We start from the raw sequence: 20,110 nt of genomic DNA, 5'->3' as shown, positions 1-20,110 counted from the left end.
GTCTGGAGCTCAGGGAGCCATCAGCATGGAGACCCATGTGGACAAGCTTAACTCAGTGATTTCACTGAAAGTCCTGGGACTGGGCGGCCTGACTGCCCAGGGCATGGGTTCTCAGTGATATCATACTGCCCCCTAGGGGCTACCAGAAACTGCAGTCTATTTTTGGTGGTCAGTAATAGGGTGCTACTGGCATTAGAAGGAAGGGATCAGGGAGGGACTCTAGATGTCCTGCAGTCTCCTACGTAATGGAGAGTTATTCTAAATCCTGGACTTTCAAAAGCCCTGAATAACATTCATGTAGATAAGAAAAATCTATTTATAATGATCTGAGCCTACACCCTAACTCCATGTTCCATATAAATCCAAAGAATTATTTTTTGTATCAAATTTTTCCAGAAATCAACCCATCCTGTCACATTTCATTTCTTTTTGCTCAGAATTTTACCAAGAGATTTTTACTATTTCAAAACATCACGTTAACTTTGATTCTGCCAAAACAACACACCTGAATCAGTCCACACTACTAAGTGCAGCTCTAGGCAGAAGTACACATGTTCAAGGACTTCATACACGTAGTTGTTTCCAAGCATTTGAATACTGAAATGCATAATATGTTATTACAAACTGTTTTCTTTTAATTTCCCTTTATATTACAACTATGAAATAGTTTTGTTTTTTGTTTGAGGCAGAGTCTCACTTTGTTACCCAGGCTGGAGTCCAAATGGTGCAATCTTGGCTCATTGCAACCTCTGCCTCCCCAGCTCAAGCCATCCTCCCACCTCAGCCTCCTGAAAAGCTGGGACTACAGGTGTTCGCCACGATGCCTGGCTGATTTTTGTATTTTTTGCAGAGATGGGGTCTCGCCATGTTGCCCAGGCTGGTCTCAAACTCCTGGGCTCAAGCAATCCTCCCACCTTGGCCTCCCAAAGTGCTGGGATTATAGGCGTGAGCCACTGCACCCAGCCAATACTGTGTTTTTAATTAGGCATTCACTGGAAGGGTGCAGAGCTGTGACTGCCGTCTCAGCACAGTAGAGCATGAGTTGTAAGAGGCAGGTGCTAGGGTAGAAGGGTGAGAACTATTAAGGTAAAGAGTGAATACAGATAAAGAAAGGCCATGGTGAGTACTGGGTCCCTCCAAACGTTTAGAGACCAGGAGGAGGAAGAGACAAGGGAAGAGACTGAGGGAAGACACCATGGGGCAAAAGGTAGGAGAAGAGGGAGGCCACCATTGTCACAGGAAGGCAAGCAGGCCAGGCAGGAGAGAATGATGCAGGCAGGGGAGTAGATCTGGCTGCAGGAAGACTAAACAGTTCTCTTCTGATTGTTTCTATAAATAAGCGACACCATCAGCTGAGAGGGAGAGTGTATGAAGCAATGCTGGAGGGCTGAGGAGTGAAGAAAAGGTGTGTTTTCCAGTCAGACCATGGATGACAAATACCTCCAGCAATCTGGGAGGACCACTGGGCATTGCTCAAGGTGCCCTTAAGACCTGAGCTCCTCAACTCAAGAGGGACCAGATAGCTCAGGGCTGTGCTTTTCTCCAGCACACAGAGTTCTGCACTAAGTAAGAAGGAGCACGAGAGAGGCAGCGGGCTCCCTGGCAAGAGGAAGGAGAGTGCATCCAGCGATGGCGCGTGAGATGTGAGTGAGGCAACAGGGCAGTGTGGCGCGGGTGGATGGGCAGCACATCTATGAGTCTAGGACACGTGCCAACCATGAAAACCCCCAAAAGGATGACGTGCTGTCACATGAGGAAATCTGAATATGCACTGCAGTTGAGAGAATAGTATTGTAGCAGTGTTTGTTTTCTGATTTTGAGAACTATGTCCTGGTAATATTAAAAATACCCTGTTTCTCATGAAATACATGCTGAAGTATTTAGTGGTAGAGGAACATGAACTCTCCAACTTACTTTCAGATGGCTCTAAAAAAATACGCACTGTCTATAAAAATACACAGAAGGAAAATAAATAGGAAATGATGTTCACCAATATAAACAACTGGTGAACTTGAGTAAATGCCAGCAAAGGTGTATGGGGTTCATCGCACTATTCTTGTAACTCTTCCGTGAGCTTGACATTACATAAAATAAAAAGTTACAAAAACAAGACACCACGGTAGGAGCAGACCCAGGCGTCTATGCTTCTTCCTCTTTTAATGAAAGGAGGCAAATGGGAACCGAAATAAGCCAAAATAAACAACAAAAAAGCTTTTCAAAGCCCAAAGCTAACTCCACCCTAGCAAGGCTCAACGGTCCTCCTGTGTCTGGTAGCTGGGTCTCCTCCAGATTCCCTGTTTCTCAGCCAGAACCACGGCTCATCCTTCCATCCTGCACAGCCAGCTGCCCTCGCCCAGCCTCCCTTGTCACCACACGATGAGTGGTTCCTACCTGGTCCTGTGTGTTTGAAGATAAAGTTTTCATCATCAAATTTCTTCTTGTAGATGCACTTGCCCCTGGTGCTGTCATGGTTTGTGAAATCACTGCCCTGGCACATGAACTGGGGGATAATGCGGTGGAAGCTGCTTCCCTTGAAGCCGAGTCCTTTAAATGGGTGCACAGGTAGCGAAAATTCTCTGGGATTGAGAAAGGGAAAAGTGCTGAGGTAAGAATACCTAACTAGATAATTAAAACTCCAGCTCTCTGTAACATGCCATCTCTACAAAAATAAAAATAATCAGTTGGGTCCCAGCCACGGTGGCTCATGCCTGTAATCCCAGCACTTTGGGAGGCTGAGGTGGGTGGATCACCTGCGGTCAGGAGTTCGAGACCAGCCTGACTAACATGGCAAAACCCCATCTCTACTAAAAATACAGAAACTAGTTAGGCATGGTGGCACACTCCTAGGTGACAAAGTGAGACCCTGTCTCTAAAATAAAATACACACACCCCCCCAAACTCCAGCTCTCCAAATCTAAAAACGTACATAGTACCTTTATTTAAACTAAATGCTTAAGTGTGGAAGTGGCACACAAATAGATTGAACAGACTAGGTGAAAAGAAGAGAAAGTCCAGAATAGACCCAGATACGTATGAAAATTCAGGATTTCAGCTGGGCATGGTGGCTCACATCTGTAATCTCAGTACTTGGGGAGGCCAAGGCAGGAGGATTGCCTGAGCAGAGGAGTTGGAGACCAGCCTGGGCAACACGGCAAGACCTCATCTCTATTAAAATATATACATAGGCTGGGTGTGGTGGCTCAGGTCTGTAATCCCAGCACTTTGGGAGGCCAAGATGGGTGGACCACCTGAGGTCAGAGTTCAAGACCAGCCTGACCAACATGGTAAAATTCTATCTCTAATAAAAATACAGAAAATTAGCTCGGCGTGGTGGCGTGCACCTGTAATCCCAGCTACTCGGGAGGCTGAGGCAGGAGAATCACTTTATATAATATATATAAAGGAATTAAGTATTTCATAAAGCTTGGCATCTTAAATCACTGGGGCAAAAATGGACTTCCTATAAACTGGTCTTAGGACAACTGAAAAAACATTTGGACTCCCCTACCCAATTATGCTAGGCAGCCATGACCCGAGAAGGTATATAATGACCAGGAGCTCAAATCCCCACAGACAAAGGTCTAGGTCACCCCACCAGACAAGCCATTTAGATTAACAGAGGAGCCAGCTGAGGTGAGGATGAGAGGTATCTAAAATGGATAGTAGGGGAGGGAGGCCAGGTGCCGTGGCTCACACCTGTAATCCCAGCGTTTTGGGAGGCAGAGGTGGGTGGATCACCTGAGGTCAGGAGTTCAAGACCAGCTTGGCCAACATGGTGAAGCCCTGTCTCTACTAAAAATACAAAAACCAGCTGGGCGTGGTGGCGGGCGCCTGTAATCCCAGCTACTCGGGAGGCTGAAGCAGGAGAATCACTTGAACCCGGGAGGCGGAGGTTGCAGTGAGCCGAGATCATGCCATTGCACTCCAGTCTAGGATTACCAATAGTAATATGAGTATATTTTTCAGAGACATAGCAATAAAAGGCCAAATAATTAAAATAGTTAAAAGAAATGAATGTGGCTGGGCGCAGTGGCTCACACTTGTAATCCCAGCACTTTGGGAGGCCGAGGCGGGCGGATCATGAGGTCAGGAGATCGAGACCACGGTGAAACCCCGTCTCTACTAAAAAATACAAAAAATTAGCCCAGCATGGTGGCGGGCGCCTGTAGTACCAGCTACTCAGAGAGGCTGAGGCAGGAGAATGGCGTGAACCCGGGAGGTGGAGCTTGCAGTGAGCCGAGATTGTGCCACTGCACTCCAGCCTGGGCGACAGAGCGAGACTCTGTCTCAAAAAAAAAAAAAAAAAAAAAAAAAAAAAGAAATGAATGTTAGGCCGGGCGCGGTGGCTCACGCTTGTAATCCCAGCACTTTGGGAGGCTGAGGCGGGCGGATCACGAGGTCAGGAGATCGAGACCACGGCGAAACCCCGTCTCTACTAAAAATACAAAAAAAAAAATTAGCCGGGCGTGGTGGCGGGCGCCTGTAGTCCCAGCTACTTGGAGAGGCTGAGGCAGGAGAATGGCGTGAACCCGGGAGGCGGAGCTTGCAGTGAGCCGAGATAGCGCCACTGCACTCCAGCCTGGGTGACAGAGCGAGACTTCGTCTCAAAAAAAAAAAAAAAAAGAAGAAAGAAATGAATGTTGCCTCTGGCAGGGCAGAAAAATGATGTTGGGGGAGCAGAAGAATGTTTTATTATAGAATGATTTTCTTTTTTTTTCTTTTTCTTTTTTTTTTGAGACGGAGTCTGGCTCTGTCACCCAGGCTGGAGTGCAGTGGCGTGATCTCGGCCCACTGCAAGCTCCGCCTCCCAGGTTCACGCCATTCTCCTGCCTCAGCCTCTCCGAGTAGCTGGGACTACAGGCGCCTGCCACCACGCCCGGCTAATTTTTTTTTGTATTTTTAGTAGAGACGGAGTTTCACCATGGTCTTGATCTCCTGACCTCGTGATCCGCCCGCCTCGGCCTCCCAAAGTGCTGGGATTACAAGCGTGAGCCACCGCACCCGGCTGATTTTCTTTAAACTATGTGCAATTATGACTTTGAGAAACATTTTTAAAAGCTAGATTAAGACAAAAAAGATTATGGGTAAAAAAAGGTCATCATGAATATTTAAGAAAAAAAGGAAAACACAACTGTCAATTGTAGCTACCTCTGGGAGATGGGCTGAATAGTAAGGAGAGAAAGTTTTAGTTTCTGATTAATACCCTTAAAAATAGTACTTTTCTGGCTGGGTGCGGTCGCTCATGTCTGTAATCCCAGCATTTTGGGAGGCCAAGGTGAGAGGATCACTTGAGTCCAGTCCAAGACCAGACTGGACAACATGGCAAAACTCACCATCTCTACAAAAAAAAATACAAAAGGGCCAGGTGCAGTGGCTCATGCCTGTAATCCCTGCACTTTGGGAGGCTGAGACAGGCGGATCACAAGATCAGGAGATCGAGATCATCCTGGCTAACACGGTGAAACCCTGTCTCTACTAAAAATACAAAAAAATTAACTGGACATGGTGGTGGGCACCTGTAGTCCCAGCTAGTCGGGAGGCTGAGGCAGGAGAATGGTGTGAACCCAGGAGGTGGAGCTTGCAGTGAGCCAAGACTGCACCCCTGCACTCCAGCCTGGGCAACAGAGCAAGACTCCGTCTCAAAAAAAAAAAAAATTAGCTGGGAAACATAGTGAAACCTCCATCTGTACAAAAAACAATAAAAAATTGGCTGGGCATGATGGTGCATGCCTGTGGTCCCAGCTACTTGGGAAGCTGAGCTGGGAGGATCACTTGAGCCTGGAAGGTGGAAGCTCCAGTGAGCCATGATCACACCACCGCACTCCAGCCTGGGCAACAGAACTAGATCCTGTCTCAAAGAAAAAAAAAAAGCATTTTTTCCAGTGAAGACACTGGGCAAATAACTCCTTAACCAAGTCAACAAAATTAACATTGCAAACATCTGAACTGACATCATGTACTTCCTCATACGATGCACTAACAACACTGCTTCTGTGCTATTGATGCCAAAACACAAAACCTAAATCTAATCATGAGGAAGTACTAGGCAAATACAAACTGAGAAGCACTCTTAAACACAACTGGCCTATTCTCTTCAAAGATGTCAAGATCAAAAAACACAATGAAAAATTAAGAAATGGTTTCAAATAAAAGGAGACTAAAGAGACTTGACAACTAAATCAACGTGGGAATCCTTGTCAGGGAAGAAAAATTGCTAAAAATTACTATAAAGGATAATATTGGGACAAGTGATAAAATTTGAATATGGCTGATCACTCAATGTTACATTTTATAATTTTGATAGTTGTACTCTGATTATGCAAGGGAATATTCTGGTTCTTAGGAAATATATACTGAAGTATTTAGGAGTAAAGGTGCATGGTCTTCAACTTCTCAACTGGAATGGGAAAAATACACATATGCATCTGTGTGTAATGTATGTAAAGAAAATGATAAAGCATACAGGGCAAAAAAAGGAAATTAATGAGAAGGTAAAGAATATATGAGAGTTCCTCTAACTGCTTTTTTTTCTTTTTTCTTTTTTTTTTTTTTTAAGACAAGGCCTTGCTCTGTTGCCCAGACTGGAGTGTGGTGGTACAATTATGGCTCACTGCAGCCTCAACCTCCTGGGCTCAAGCAATCCTCCTGTCTCAGCCTCCCAAATAGCTGGAACTATAGGCACATCGCACTATACCCGTCTAATTTTGTATTTTTTGTAGAGATGGAGTCTTTTGCTGTGTTGCCCAGGCTGATCTCAAACTCCTGGACTCAAGTGATCCTCCCACCGTGGCCTCCCAAAGTGCTGAGATTACAGGTGTGAGCCACTGCACCTGGCCCCTTGAAATATTCTTACAGAATTCTTATTCTATATATCTGTAAGTCTGAAAATATATCCAAATAAAATTACGAAAAAAAAAACCCAACAATAAAACCAAACCAGAGGATAATTAAAACTGTTTAGAACTTTTAGTTGCCTACTCTTTCTAATGGCTCTAAGCCTTTATAGAGCTTTAAAAATGCCTGCTGTGCCTCATTTGTTACTAGATGCTGGGATCTGAGACGCCTCAGATGGAAATAGTGTTAAGGGCCCAGGACTCCAGGTAGCTTCCTCCCCATCTTGTTCAGCCACCAATGTCCCGCCATCCTGACCATGGTGTCCTGCTCACCTGCTGTCATAGGCACGATGTCGGAACGCAGGAGGGTTTGGATGCAGCCAGCCAGCTTGTTCCCAATCTTGATGTCCATGTACACCTGAGGATTTGACCAGGCCTTTTTTAGCAGTGGGCTCTCCCTAGGTGCAGAAGACACTGCTAGAAAACTCCCTGATGCCCTAAGTAGGAGTGCGAGTATTCTACACACCCACCCAGAACACAACTCCAGTGAGTAGGCTGGAGCAAGTGCTGATGGGGAAGGCCTTGGGCCCTGACAGGGCTGCAGGAGGCAGGAGCCACGGCCGTAGCACCCAGCTGGACGCCCAGTGACAGGAGACCTTAGCACTGTCTAACCTGAGGCCCACACACGGGCGTGTTATCTCATCAGGCTCACCCTCAGAAGCATCAGTTTCCTTCTCCTGCCCCGCAGTCACAGAACAGCGCTTTTCTTGCCCATGATCCACAACTTTCAACACCTTCAAATGCCAGCTCCAATCTACCTACTGTCTTCCAATTAAACAAAACCATCCATGTGCCACTCCCTCCTCCCTCTATACTTGGCCCTGCACATACGCTGGCTGGCTACCTGGAAGCAAGCGGGCAGCCCTCTTGCTCAGGCCTAAGTTTTCAGAAGATAGTGGAGGATGCTGGGCCTTTTTGCTTTGTGCTCCAAGACAAGACGGGATAGAGGATAAATATAACATTCAATACAAACCTTCCCATTTGTGTGATAGAGAAAACTCTATTTTTTCGTTTGTTTGTTTTTTAAAATGGAGTCTTGCTCTGTCGCCCAGACTGGAGTGCAGTGGCGCGATCTCAGCTCACTGCAACCTCCGCCTCCTGGGTTCAAGCAATTCTCCTGCCTCGGCTTCCTGAGTAGCTGGGATTAAAGGCACATGCCACCATGCTCGGCTAATTTTTGTATTTTTAGTAGAGACAGGTTTCACCATGTTGGGCAGGCTGGTCTCGAACTCCTAACCTCGTGATCTGCCCGCCTTGGCCTCACAAAATGCTGGGATTACGGGCGTGAGCCACCACGCCCAGCCAACTCTATTGCTTTTTTGGATTAATAGTTCAACATACAGGTATTGAGCTATCAGGCCAAGTACTGGGATTCTTAAATAAACAGATATAGTTGGATGTGGTGTCTCACTCTGTAATCCCAGCACTTTGGGAGGCCAAGGCAAGAGGACTGCTTGAGCCCAGGAGTTCTGAGATCAATCTGGGCAACACAGTACGACCCTGTCTCTACAAAATACAAAATGAAAAATTTAGCTGGGTATGGTTGTGTGCCTGTAGTTCCAGCTACTTTGGAGGCTGGGGAAGGAAGACCACTTGAGCCTGGAAGGTCAAGGCTGCAGTGAGCTGAGATGGTACCACTGCACTCCAGCCTGGGCAACAGAGCAAGACCCTGACTCAAAAAGTAAAAAATAAATAGATAGGCAGTTAGATAGATATGGCCCCTGCCCTTGAGGAACTGGCTAGCCAGCAGGGGAGAGATACCCACAGTGTAAGAGGCACACAGATCCTGGAGCTCTACAGCCTTAGTTCAGACCTCAGCTCCACCATTATGAACTGTGTAACACTGAACAAGGTGCTGACCTCACTGTGCCCCAGCTTCCTCACCTAGAACTGGGGATAATAATAGTACTTATCTCAAGTAATTGTTATTAGGGTTAAATACTAGTAGAGCACTTAGAACAGTGCCTAGCATAGAGTAAGCAATATTTAGACATTTGTTAAATAAGTAATTTCAATATAATGCAGTCACATTTCTACATAATCACATTTCAATATAATGCCAGGACAGAGGGTGCCACAGGAACCCAGAGGCCATGGGAGCCCAGAGTGATACTTGCCTCACTCACTGGAGGATTCAGAAAAGCTTCCTGGAGAAGGCAGTAAATGGGCTGCACTATGAGAAATGAGCAGGCATTAGCCACATAAAATAAGTTGGAAAGGACACTACAGGCAGAGGAATGACTTATACCAAAACATAGAGATTTACAGGTATTTAGAAACTGTTGTTTCCTAGAATATAAAATGGGGATAAAATATGGAGACATAAGCAGGAATCAGAACACAGAGAGGCCTTCTGTCCCTTTTGATGCAGGCTGGACTCAATCCTGTAAGTCAAGGGAGTCCCTAGAATGTTTGAGGAGAGTGAGATAGTCAGGTCTGCCCTTTAGAAAGCTCCCTCTGGCTGCTAAGGATAGGAGGAAAGCAGGCCTGGGGCAGGGAGACCAGTTAGGAAGCTACTCCAACTATTCACAGGAGAGACGATAAGGCCTCAGCCAAGGCAACAGTGGCAGAAGAAAACTGGAGAGGAGAAATGCAAGATTTAAAAGATAAAATTAGCAGGGTATGGCAATGCATTAGGTATGAAATATAGTGAGGGATCTAAACTGGCACCAAGGAATCTGGTTTGGGTGTGACTATGTTGAAGATGGCAAAGTGAACTAAGATTGGGCATAAAAGAAGACCAGAAAGGTGATGAAACCCATTTGGGATATGCTTTATTTATGGTGCCTACAAGACACCCAGACAGAAATATGTGAAAGGTCAGGGCTAGGGACAGAGATCAGAGTATCATTCCGACAATGAAAGATCGTTATAACCTTAGGAGATAGAAGTGGCTGACATGGCATAAGGATAATGTGGAGAGAGGAGCTGAGGGCTAAGGAAGGAATTCAGGGAAATGTCACTGCTCAAAGGGTGGACAGAGGAGGAGGAGCCCCTAAATTATCCTGGGAAGCAACAGTCAGGATGGCCTGACAGAGAAGCAGGAGCAAGTGGAGCGGGCAGGGAGAGCCTTGTGCCTGTGTACTGACTGAGGGGAAGGGGCCTCTACATGATTCTGCCCCCTTGGAATCAGGGCAAGAGCAGGAAGACAGTGAGCCTGCTGCCAAAGACTAGGAGGATAGCGGATGCTCGTGATGCAGAGTACTCACCATCCTTTCTCACCTCAGATATCCGCCTTGCTCAGCAGCAATCACAAATACCTGAACCCACATAAGATGTTTCTCACCTAGATAAGAAACCCAAAACTTCTCCTTTAAATTCACCCACCACCACTCACCTCAGAAATTCCCTATGTGGAAAGCAGCAGCCTCTCTTCTGGAAGCATGAACTTTCATTCTCACCTCCTGGCTTTCTGCTTTGGGAAGTCTCAACCACCTTCTTCTTTATCCTCTTCCCAGCAAACTTCTCCACCCAGTCTTCATCTGACCAAACTGAAAGGAAGGAATCAAATGAATGTTAAGAAATTCAAGCCATGAGCCAATAGCTAATTAGCTATGTCCAGTTCTTCACTGCTTTGGTCAGCAAAGTGGACTCAATATGTAGGGTTTCACAGTCAGAAGTTCCCTCTTAGGAACTCTCCAAGACAAGAAAAGTTGTCACTGGTAAGTGTCAGGCCCTAAGTCCAGCTCTTAACAGAAGTGAATGAGAATAAGGAGGGAGAACTAAGTCAAGCCAAAAGGAATGTCTCAGCCTGTGCCAAGGCTGATATGGCATAGTCTAAGTCTATGTCCAAAAGCTAGACTTTTTTACATGGGGCAGTGCCTCCAGCTTTGCTGAGAATCTCAAACTGGTTATTTCCATGGAGGTGCTACATTCTCTTCTGCCCTATAAACCACTCTACTTGTGTTTATACCATCACTACAAGAGAAGTAAGGCTGGGATAAAAATGCAGCCAAGGGCCAAGCGCAGTGGCTTACGCCTATAACCTCAACACTTCGGGAGGTCAAGGTGGGTGGGTCATTTGAGGCCAGTATTCGAGACAGTCTGGCCAACATAGTGAAACCCCATCTCTACTAAAAATACAAAAATTAGCTAGGCATGATGGCACATGCCTGTAATCCCAGCTACTTGGGAGGCTGAGGCATAAGACTCGCTTGAACCTGGAAGGCAGAGACGGCAGTGAGCTGTGATCGCGCCACTGCACTCCAGCCTGTGCGACAGAATGAGACTCTATCTCAAAAAAAAGCAGCCAAGGCCACAAGGCCAAAGTTGTGGAGTTATGGACATGACAGGGAATCTGTGAGTTGCTCCCACTCACCTGGTCTGGAAGAGCCTTCCTTAACTCTCATTGGTTTGGCCAAATGAGCTCAGATTCATTCTGGAAAGACTGAAATACAACTCAGCTGCTTAAACCTGTTGGGTTAAAAGAATACCTGACAGTCTTCCATTTACTTCCCAGGAGGCTGAGACCTGCTTGTGATTCCAAGCCTGGGAGCCTGCAGCCCATAAGCAGGCTAAGCACAAAACCAACCACTAGAATGCCCTTGAGCCACCATGCACTTCCTTTCTTTAATACCAACAAACAGGAAGGTCTGTGCTGGCAGGATCTTTGGATTTGGGCTCAGGACTCTGAAACTATGAGGGTAAATGCAGTTACCAAGTGCTTGAGTCCACCTTAGAAAGTCAAGATCAGCTTTGAACTGGAGGAAAAATGGTATTGTTGACTGTTGAGGGGCATGTTTGATGAAGGCGTAACAAAGAACATGGAATGAGGTGTAGGAATATTTCATTAGCCAAGAACAACTGATACTTCGAAAGAAGTTTGTTTTGGGCCTTTTCATGAGAACTAAAAGTTATATGAAAAAAAGATTCCCTAATTTAGTAAGACTGAGGTTATAATTACAGATATGTCCTTTATTCTTAGAAAAAAGATGGATCAGGTACTAATTTTATTCCCAGTAATTTTAAAAAATGGAATGCTAGCATTAAATGACATCCTTGTTTCATAGTCATGAATATCAATCACAAAAATAAAAAGCAGGGGGCAGGGGGCATTTAAGGGTTTTGTGGTAGGCAGAATGGCTCTCCAAATATGTCCACAGCCTATTTCTCAGAACCTGTGGCTATGTTACATGACAGGAAAGAATTAAGGTTGCAGATATAATTAAGGTTGCTAGCTAACCTTAAAATAAAATTATTATCCGGGATTATTCAGATGGACCCAATGTAATCACAAGAGTCATCTAAATACGGAAAAGAGAAGTAGAGAGTTTCAAAGTGATGCAGTGTGAGAAAGATTTAAGAGGCCATTGCTGGTTTTGAAGTGGAAGGGGCCAAGAGCCAAAAAATGTGGGTAGCCTCTAGAAGCTGGGAAAGGCAAATAACAGATTCTCCTTGGAGCCCCCAGAAGCAACAGAGCCCTGGCAACAACTTGATTTTAGTCCAGTGAGACCCCTTTTAGGTTTCTGACCTCTAAAAGTGTAAGATAAATTTGTGTTGTTTTAAGCCACTAAATTTGTAGTAATTTGTTACAGTGGCAGTAAGAATTAAAATCATTCTCTTTTTTTTTTTTTTTTTGAGACGGAGTCTTGCTCTGTCGCCCAGGCCAGACTGCAGTGGCACGATCCCGGCTCACTGCAAGCTCTGCCTCCCGGGTTGACGCCATTCTCCTGCCTCAGCCTCCCAAGTAGCTGGGACTACAGGCACCCGCCACTGCGCCCGGGTAATTTTTTGTATTTTTTTAGTAGACACGGGGTTTCACCGTGTTAGCCAAGATGGTCTTGATCTCCTGACCTCGTGATCCACCCGCCTCGGCCTCCCAAAGTGCTGGGATTACAGGCGTGAGCCACCGTGCCCAGCCAAGTCATTTTCTTTTTAAAAAATTATTATTATTTGGCCAGGCGCAGTGACTCACACCTATAATCCCAGCACTTTGGGAGGCTGAGGCTGGCGGATCACCTGAGGTCAGGAGTTTGAGAGCAGCCTGGCCAACATGGCAAAACCCCATCTCTACTAAAAATACAAAAATCAGCCAGGTATGGTGGCATGTGCCTGTAATCCCAGCTACCCAGGAGGTTGAGGCAGGGGAATCACTGGAACCCAGGAGACAGAGGCTGCAGCAAGCCGAGATTGTGCCACTGCACTCCAGCCTGGGCGACAGAGCAAGACTCTGTCTCAAAAAAATAAATAAATAAAAATAAAAAAATTATTATTTTGTAGAAACAGGGCCTCACTATTGCCCAGGTTGGGTCTTGAACTCCTGGCCTCAAGTGATCCTCCTGCCTCCACCTCCCAAAGTGCTGGGATTATAAATGTGAGCCACCACACTCAGCCTCAAATCATTTTCTTTTGAAGCACTCAATTTGTCATAATCTTTGCTGATTTTCTCTTCTTCAGGTGTTAATTGGTTTAAGAGAGCCTAACTCTTCAATGGCTGTTTTTGACTACAGCTAATCACAGCAGTTCTCCATAATCACTTTCATATACTACATGAAACACTGCTCTTACATAAGATTCACAAATTGACCCTGCAGGCTGGGTGTGGTGGCTCATGCCTGTAATCTCGGCACTTTTGGAGGCTGAGGCGGGCAGATCACTTGAAATCAAGAGTTCAAGACCAGCCTGGCCAACATGGTGAAACCCTGTCTCTACTAAAAAGACAAAAATTAGCTGGGCATAGTGGTGTGCGCCTGTAATCCAAGCTACTTGGGTGGCTGAGGCAGGAAAATCGCTTGAACCCAGAAGGCAGAGGCTGCAGTGAGCCAAGATTGCGCCAATGCACTCCAGCCTGGGCAACAGAGTGAGACTGTCAAAAATAAATAAACAAACAAACAAACTTTGCAATCAGGTTACATTTTATTTGCGGTACACTGTCCTAGCCTAGGGATTAGCAAATTTTCTGAAAAAGGCTAGATAGTAAATATTTTTGGTTTTGTAGGCCACATACAGCCTCTCCTGCATATTGGGTTTTTTTCCCCCACACCCTTTAAAAGATAACAATTATTTAGCTCAAAGGACACAAAAAACAGACTGTGGCAATTTGGGAGCCTAAGGTGGTAGATCGCTTGAGCTCAGGAGTTCAAGACCAGCCTGGGCAACACGGCAAAACCTCGTCTCTACAAAAAAATACTAAAATTAGCTGGGCATGGTAGCACACACCTGTAGTCCCAGCTACTTGGGAGGCAGAGGTGGGAGGATTGCTTGAGCCCAGGAGGTGGAGGTTGTAGTGAGTCGAGATCGTGCATTCCACTCCAGCCTGGGTAATACAGCGAGACTGTATCTCAAAAAAAAAAAAAAAAAAAGACAAAAACCAGACCGTGGGATGATTTGGCCCACAGGCTGTAGTTTGCTGGCCCCTGCAAAATGGTCAAGAGATTGGCCAACAAAAGTGGTTGGTATTTAACAAACGTGATGGCCGGGCGCGGTGGCTCAAGCTTGTAATCCCAGCACTTTGGTAGGCCGAGGCGGGCGGATCACGAGGTCAGGAGATCGAGACCATGGTGAAACCCCATCTCTACTAAAAATACAAAAATTAGCTGGGTGTGGTGGCAGATGCCTGTAATCCCAGCTATTCAGGAGGCTGAGGTAGGAGTATCATGCGAACCGGGGAGGCAGAGGTTGCAGTGAACTGAGATTGCACCACTGCACTCCAGCCTGGGTGATAAAGCAGACTCGGTCTCAGAAAAAAAAAAAAAAGAATTAATTTTATTGGTAGCCAGTTCATGGTGAATTATTTCAAATAATGATGACCTGTGCTTGCTACAGAACTTTGAAACTATGGAAATTGGAAACACAATAGGTACATGGGCGTTCCCTATACCAAAAAGTAGCACCAAATAATAGCTTCAGTAAAAAACAAAGATGCTCAGCCATACCATGTTGTTGACAGCTGCTGCAACATCCTACCAAAAGTAAACAAGGAAAAAGTTCATGCCCATAGTTCAACTCTTCTTACAGTGTTCAAATAAAAACTCAGTAGCACAAGCACACGAAAAAAGACACAATCTCCCCTCCTACTTGCCTAGACTGTATTTTACTAAGAGTGTGTACTGCCTGTTAGAGCTGGTGGTGTACAGCTGGGTGCCCAGTTGATAGTGAGAGAGAATACACACAGTAAAACAGGAATCAGCAATGCCAGGCCAGAGGGCTCAGGCCTCTCCAAGACCTGTCTTCTATACTCTGAATACAGGAGGGGAACTGGTGGGCCATCCTTCAGCCAGAACTTCCTGTTTCTCTGCAAAAGCCACTACCAAGCCACTATAGTGGGTTGAATAGTGTCACCCAAAATTCATGTCTGCCTAAATCTCAGAATCGGACCTTATTTAGAAATAGGGTCTTTGGGGTGGTGGGCTGGGTGCAGTAGCTCACACGTAATTTCAGTGCTTTGGGGAACTGAGGTGGGAGGATGACTTGAGGCTAGGAGTTGAAGATGAGCCTGAGCAATATAGTGAGACCCCATCTCTATAAAAATTTTAAAAATTAGGGCCAGGCGCGGTGGCTCATGCTTGTAATCCCAGCACTTTGGGAGGCTGAGGCGGGCGGATCACGAAGTCAGGAGATCGAGACCACGGTGAAACTCCGTCTCTACTAAAAATACAAAAAAATTAGCCGAGCGGGGTGGCGGGCACCTGTAGTCCCAGCTACTCGGAGAGGCTGAGGCAGGAGAATGGCGTGAACCTGGGAGGCGGAGCTTGCAGTGAGCCGAGATTGCACCACTGCACTCCAGCCTGGGCGACAGAGCGAGACTCCGTCTCAAAAAAAAAAAAAAAAAAAAAAAAAAAAAAAAAATTTTTAAATTAGGCAGGCATGGTGATGTGCACCTATAGTCCTAGCTACTTGGGAGGCTGAGGTAGCAGGATCATTTGAGCCCAGGAGTTTCAGGCAGCAGTGAGCTATAATCACACCACTGCACTCCAGCTTGGGTGATAGAGTGAGACCTTGTCTCAAAAAAAAAAAAAAAAAAGTAGGGCCTTCGCAGATGTAATTACTTAAGAAAAGGTCATACTGAATTGTTATGGACCCTAAATCCAATGACTGAATGACTGGTATCTTTATAAGAGAAGACAGAAACACATACAAGGAAGAAAGCCATGTGAAGACAAGCAGAGACTGGAGTGATACTACAAGCCAAGGAATTGTGAGGAGCCACTAGATGCCAGGAAGGCAAGTAAAGAGCCTTCCTGAGAGCCTTCAGAGGGAGCATGGCCCTGCCAACACCTTGATTTTGGACTTCTAGTCTCCAGAATTGTGAGATAATAAATTTCTGTTGTTTTAAGCCACCCAAATGTATGGTAATTTGTTACAACAGCCCAAGGAAACTACCACATCCATCCAAACAGACTGACATCTTTGGTAATCAATGACAAGAGCGACACTAGTCAAACATTAAAAGGAAAACTTACCTCTGCCAACTCAAATTCAACAAAAGAGAATCCTTGGTGCTTTTCTGCAAAAGCAGAAATGGGTTGTTAATATGTGAGCAATAGGAGGAAACATGCCATATCCAGATGTCATTTACAAAATGAAAATCAAATTTTTAGATTTTTCTTGGTTTATTCAGCAATGCATCCAGAAATATTAGTCATTTCACTTTAAATAAATATACATAAACAATCAACTAACTTTAAACTTTATACAATTCAGGCTCACTGCAGTGGCTCACATCTGTAATCCCAGCACTTTGGGAGGCTGAGGCAGGCAGATCACCTGAGGTCAGGAGTTTGAGATCAGCCTGGCCAACATGGTAAGACCCTGTCTCTACTACAAATACAAAAATTAGCTGGGCGCAGTGGCACACACCTGTAGCCTAGCTACTTGAAATGCTGAGACAGGAGACTCGCTTGAACCCAGGAGGTGGAGGCCGCAGTGAGCCTCAATTGCGCCTTTGCACTCCAGCCTGGGTGACAAAGCAAGACTCCATCTCAAAAATAAATTAATTAATTAACTAATTAAAATAAAATACAGTTGTACCAGTATAGAATGTAAACCTGAAGTTGCTTTCCAAGCATTTTGATGACCTTTGTTTATAAAACTTACAGAAATAGAAAAAGTTGTTTAACAATCATTAATTCCTACCAAGCTTTAACTGTGTATAGAGCACTGACCTTACCATTGGGTCAGGTGACTACTAAAGACCAGCCTGGTTTCACCAGCCAACATAGTGAAACCTGTCTCTACTAAAAATACAAAAAAAATTAGTCGGGGGTGGTGGCAGGGGCCTGTAATCCCAGCTACTTGGGAGGCTGAGGCAGGAGAATCGCTTGAATCCAGGAGGCAGAGGTTGCAGTGAGCCAAGATCACTCCACTGCACTCCAGCCTGGGTGACAGAGTGAGACTCCATCTCAAAAAAAAAAGAAAAAGAAAAAATGATTTGAAGAACTGAAGGCTCAGTGAGTTTGTGTCCACACAGAAAGTTAGTAGCAGAACTGGGTCTAAAATTCTTAACCTAGAAAATAAAAACCAAAAGATCAAATAGAAACTTGCACTGTAATTGTGATACCAATTGAAGAAAAACTTAACCAGGTAAGCAGAGGCCAAGGCTTCACTGCTGAGGCTGAGCTTCCCTGCTACACTCTGCTACTTAAGAGCACAGCCGCCAAGAAGGGAGTTCGGGTGCACAGATAAGGTAGAGTACACCTACCCAGCAGGTGATGTGAAACAAGAACCAAACGTTAAAAATTTTTTTCTAAGAGCTAGGCGCGGTGGCTCACGCCTGCAATCCCAGCACTTTGGGAGGCCAAGGCAGGTGGATCACGAGGTCAGGAGATCGAGACCATCCCGGCTAAGACGGTGAAACCCCGTCTCTACTAAAAATCCAAAAAATTAGCTGGGCGTGGTGGCAGGCTCCTGTAGTCCCAGCTACTCAGGAGGCTGAGGCAGGAGAATGGCGTGAACCCGGGAGGCGGAGCTTGCAGTGAGCAGAGATCGAGCCACTGCACTCCAGCCTGGGTGACAGAACGAGACTCCGTCTCAAAAAAAAAAAAAAAAAAAAAAATTTTCTAAGATTATCCTCCTGATTCTTACTATACACTTTGTTTTTTTTGTTGTTGTTTGTTTGTTTTTTTTTTGGAGACGGAGTCTCGTTCTGTCACCCAAGCTGGAGTGCAGTGACGCTATCTTGGCTCACTGCAAGCTCCGCCTCCCGGGTTCACACCATTCTCCTGCCTCAGCCTCCCGAGTAGCTGGGACTACAGGAGCCTGCCACCACGCCCGGCTGATTTTTTGGATTTTTAGTAGAGACGGGGTTTCACCGTCTCAGCCGGGATGGTCTCAATCTCCTGACCTTGTGATCTGCCCGCCTCGGCCTCCCAAAGTGCTGGGATTGCAGGCGTGAGCCACCGCGCCCGGCCTTTTTACTATACACTTTTTATATTAAATGATGAGAAACCAAAGCCCCCAAATGGTTCCAACTTAAAGTCTACCCTCAAATCCAACAGATTGTTAATTTTTGTAAATTTCAACCCATAGCCACACCATCATCCTAGCCCTGTTGTCCTCAGAACCTTCCTTTTCCATTTCCAAGATCACCGCCATGCTGACCTAGAGACATCCCCCTGAAATTCATTATATACCAGCCATACACAGAATGCTCACGACTTAAAATTTTTTCCTAAGTTACTTTCCTGGCATCAGGAATCTGACTTAAGAGGGACTTTTCAGTGTCACCTGTTTCATAATACAGCAGAATCAGAATATCTGTAATGTTTCCAAAAGGAATAAAAGTAGCACAAAGAACTGTCCTCCACCCCCTCTGCAGACACCAACAGCATTCTGAATCAATGTCTCTACACTTCTGGTGCAGTTGCTCCAACACCTTGTTAACATGAGCACAGGGAGGAGAGGAAGGGAGGGGTCCCAATACTCTTCTGGGTATAACAAAACCACTTGTGAGGTACACTCCTCTCCCTATCCCTCTTCTGACCTACATTTTTGCCCCGGTTTATGGTGACAATTTCCTGAATGGGATCGCCTTCTTTTTCTCTCCTCCGTTATCCCAAGAAAATACAAATACGATTATATTACTCTTCTGGTTGGTATTCTTCAAAAGCAGTCCAATGGCCAACGGAGAAAAATCCACATTTCTTAGTATGGCATATACTAAGTATGGCCAAACTCTGGGTTTTGACTCTTGCTGCTTGTCTCCATTCTGGCAACAGCCTGGCTCCCACCTTGGCTGCTTGGTTAACTTTGCATCTTTCAAACCCATCTCTGGACTCAGAGCATCCCGAAAGTTTACCCTCCCCTCTCCGGATGGGGCGGTCATTCCCCAGTCTGGTCTCAACATCACCGTCCATCATACAATCGCATCACAGCATTCAACCAACTCATGCTGTGAGGCCGTTCTCGTAATTTCCCAGCTATTCTGGGACCTCCTTCCCCTAATGGGCCAGAGCTGTGGGGTTTGTGGAACGAATGGAATGAGGGCTGACGTCACGGTAGCAGATCGCAACCACCACTCTGGGTCCAGGGTCAGAAGGGGTAGGGAAAAGGGATCTGGGCAGCGCTAGCAGGCACCACTCACAGGTCGAGAGCGTGAAGCACCACAGGAGACCTGGCCCAGGATGCGTAGGGCCATGGGTCCGTACCCCGCCCACTCTGCCCACCCCCAGCTCAGTCTTGGCACTGCCCCCGAGGACCCTGCCTCGCTCCACACCACCGTACCCTTTGTGAACCTCTCGGCGGCCGCCATCTTGCTTCCAGCGCTTCCGCCGGAAGCCCGCACCATGCCCAGCCCCATCCGGCACCGGATTAAGGAAAGAAGGGGCCGTCAGGAAACAAGGACATCTCCTTTAGATCTGTTAAGGTGACACCAGATCTTTTTTTTTTTGAGACGGAGTCTCGCTCTGTCGCCCAGGCTGGAGTGCAGTGGCGCAATCTTGGCTCACTGCAAGCTCCACCTCCCGGGTTCACGCCATTCTCCTGCCTTAGCCTCCCGAGTAGCTGTAACTACAGTCGCCCGCCACCACGCCCGGCTAATTTTTTTTGTATTTTTAGTAGAGACGGGATTTCACCGTGTTAGCCAGGATGGTCTCTATCTCCTGACCTCGTGATCCACCCGCCTCGGCATCCCAAAGTGCTGGGATTACAGGCGTGAGCCACCGTGCCCCACCAAGGTGACACCAGATCTTAAGGAAAAAGAGCCTGCCAAGAGGGATGAGCATTCTAAGGACTGCCTGGATGGGGCACTAAGGAAGCACCAAGCAAGCCCCAGGAGGGAA

The 20,110-nt window shown here is 46.2% G+C and overlaps 1 pseudogene; it reads right to left on the bottom strand.

The window, feature by feature from the left end:
• Nucleotides 1-17,851, bottom strand: part of LOC129469053 (peptidyl-prolyl cis-trans isomerase E-like) — a 34,158-nt pseudogene extending 16,307 nt beyond the window's left edge.
• Between the last annotated feature and the right edge of the window lie 2,259 nt (nt 17,852-20,110).

Source organism: Symphalangus syndactylus, chromosome 12 (genome assembly GCF_028878055.3).
Source record: "Symphalangus syndactylus isolate Jambi chromosome 12, NHGRI_mSymSyn1-v2.1_pri, whole genome shotgun sequence".
Classification (NCBI taxonomy): Eukaryota; Metazoa; Chordata; class Mammalia; order Primates; family Hylobatidae; genus Symphalangus; species Symphalangus syndactylus.
This window is presented reverse-complemented; position numbering and strand designations above follow the sequence as displayed.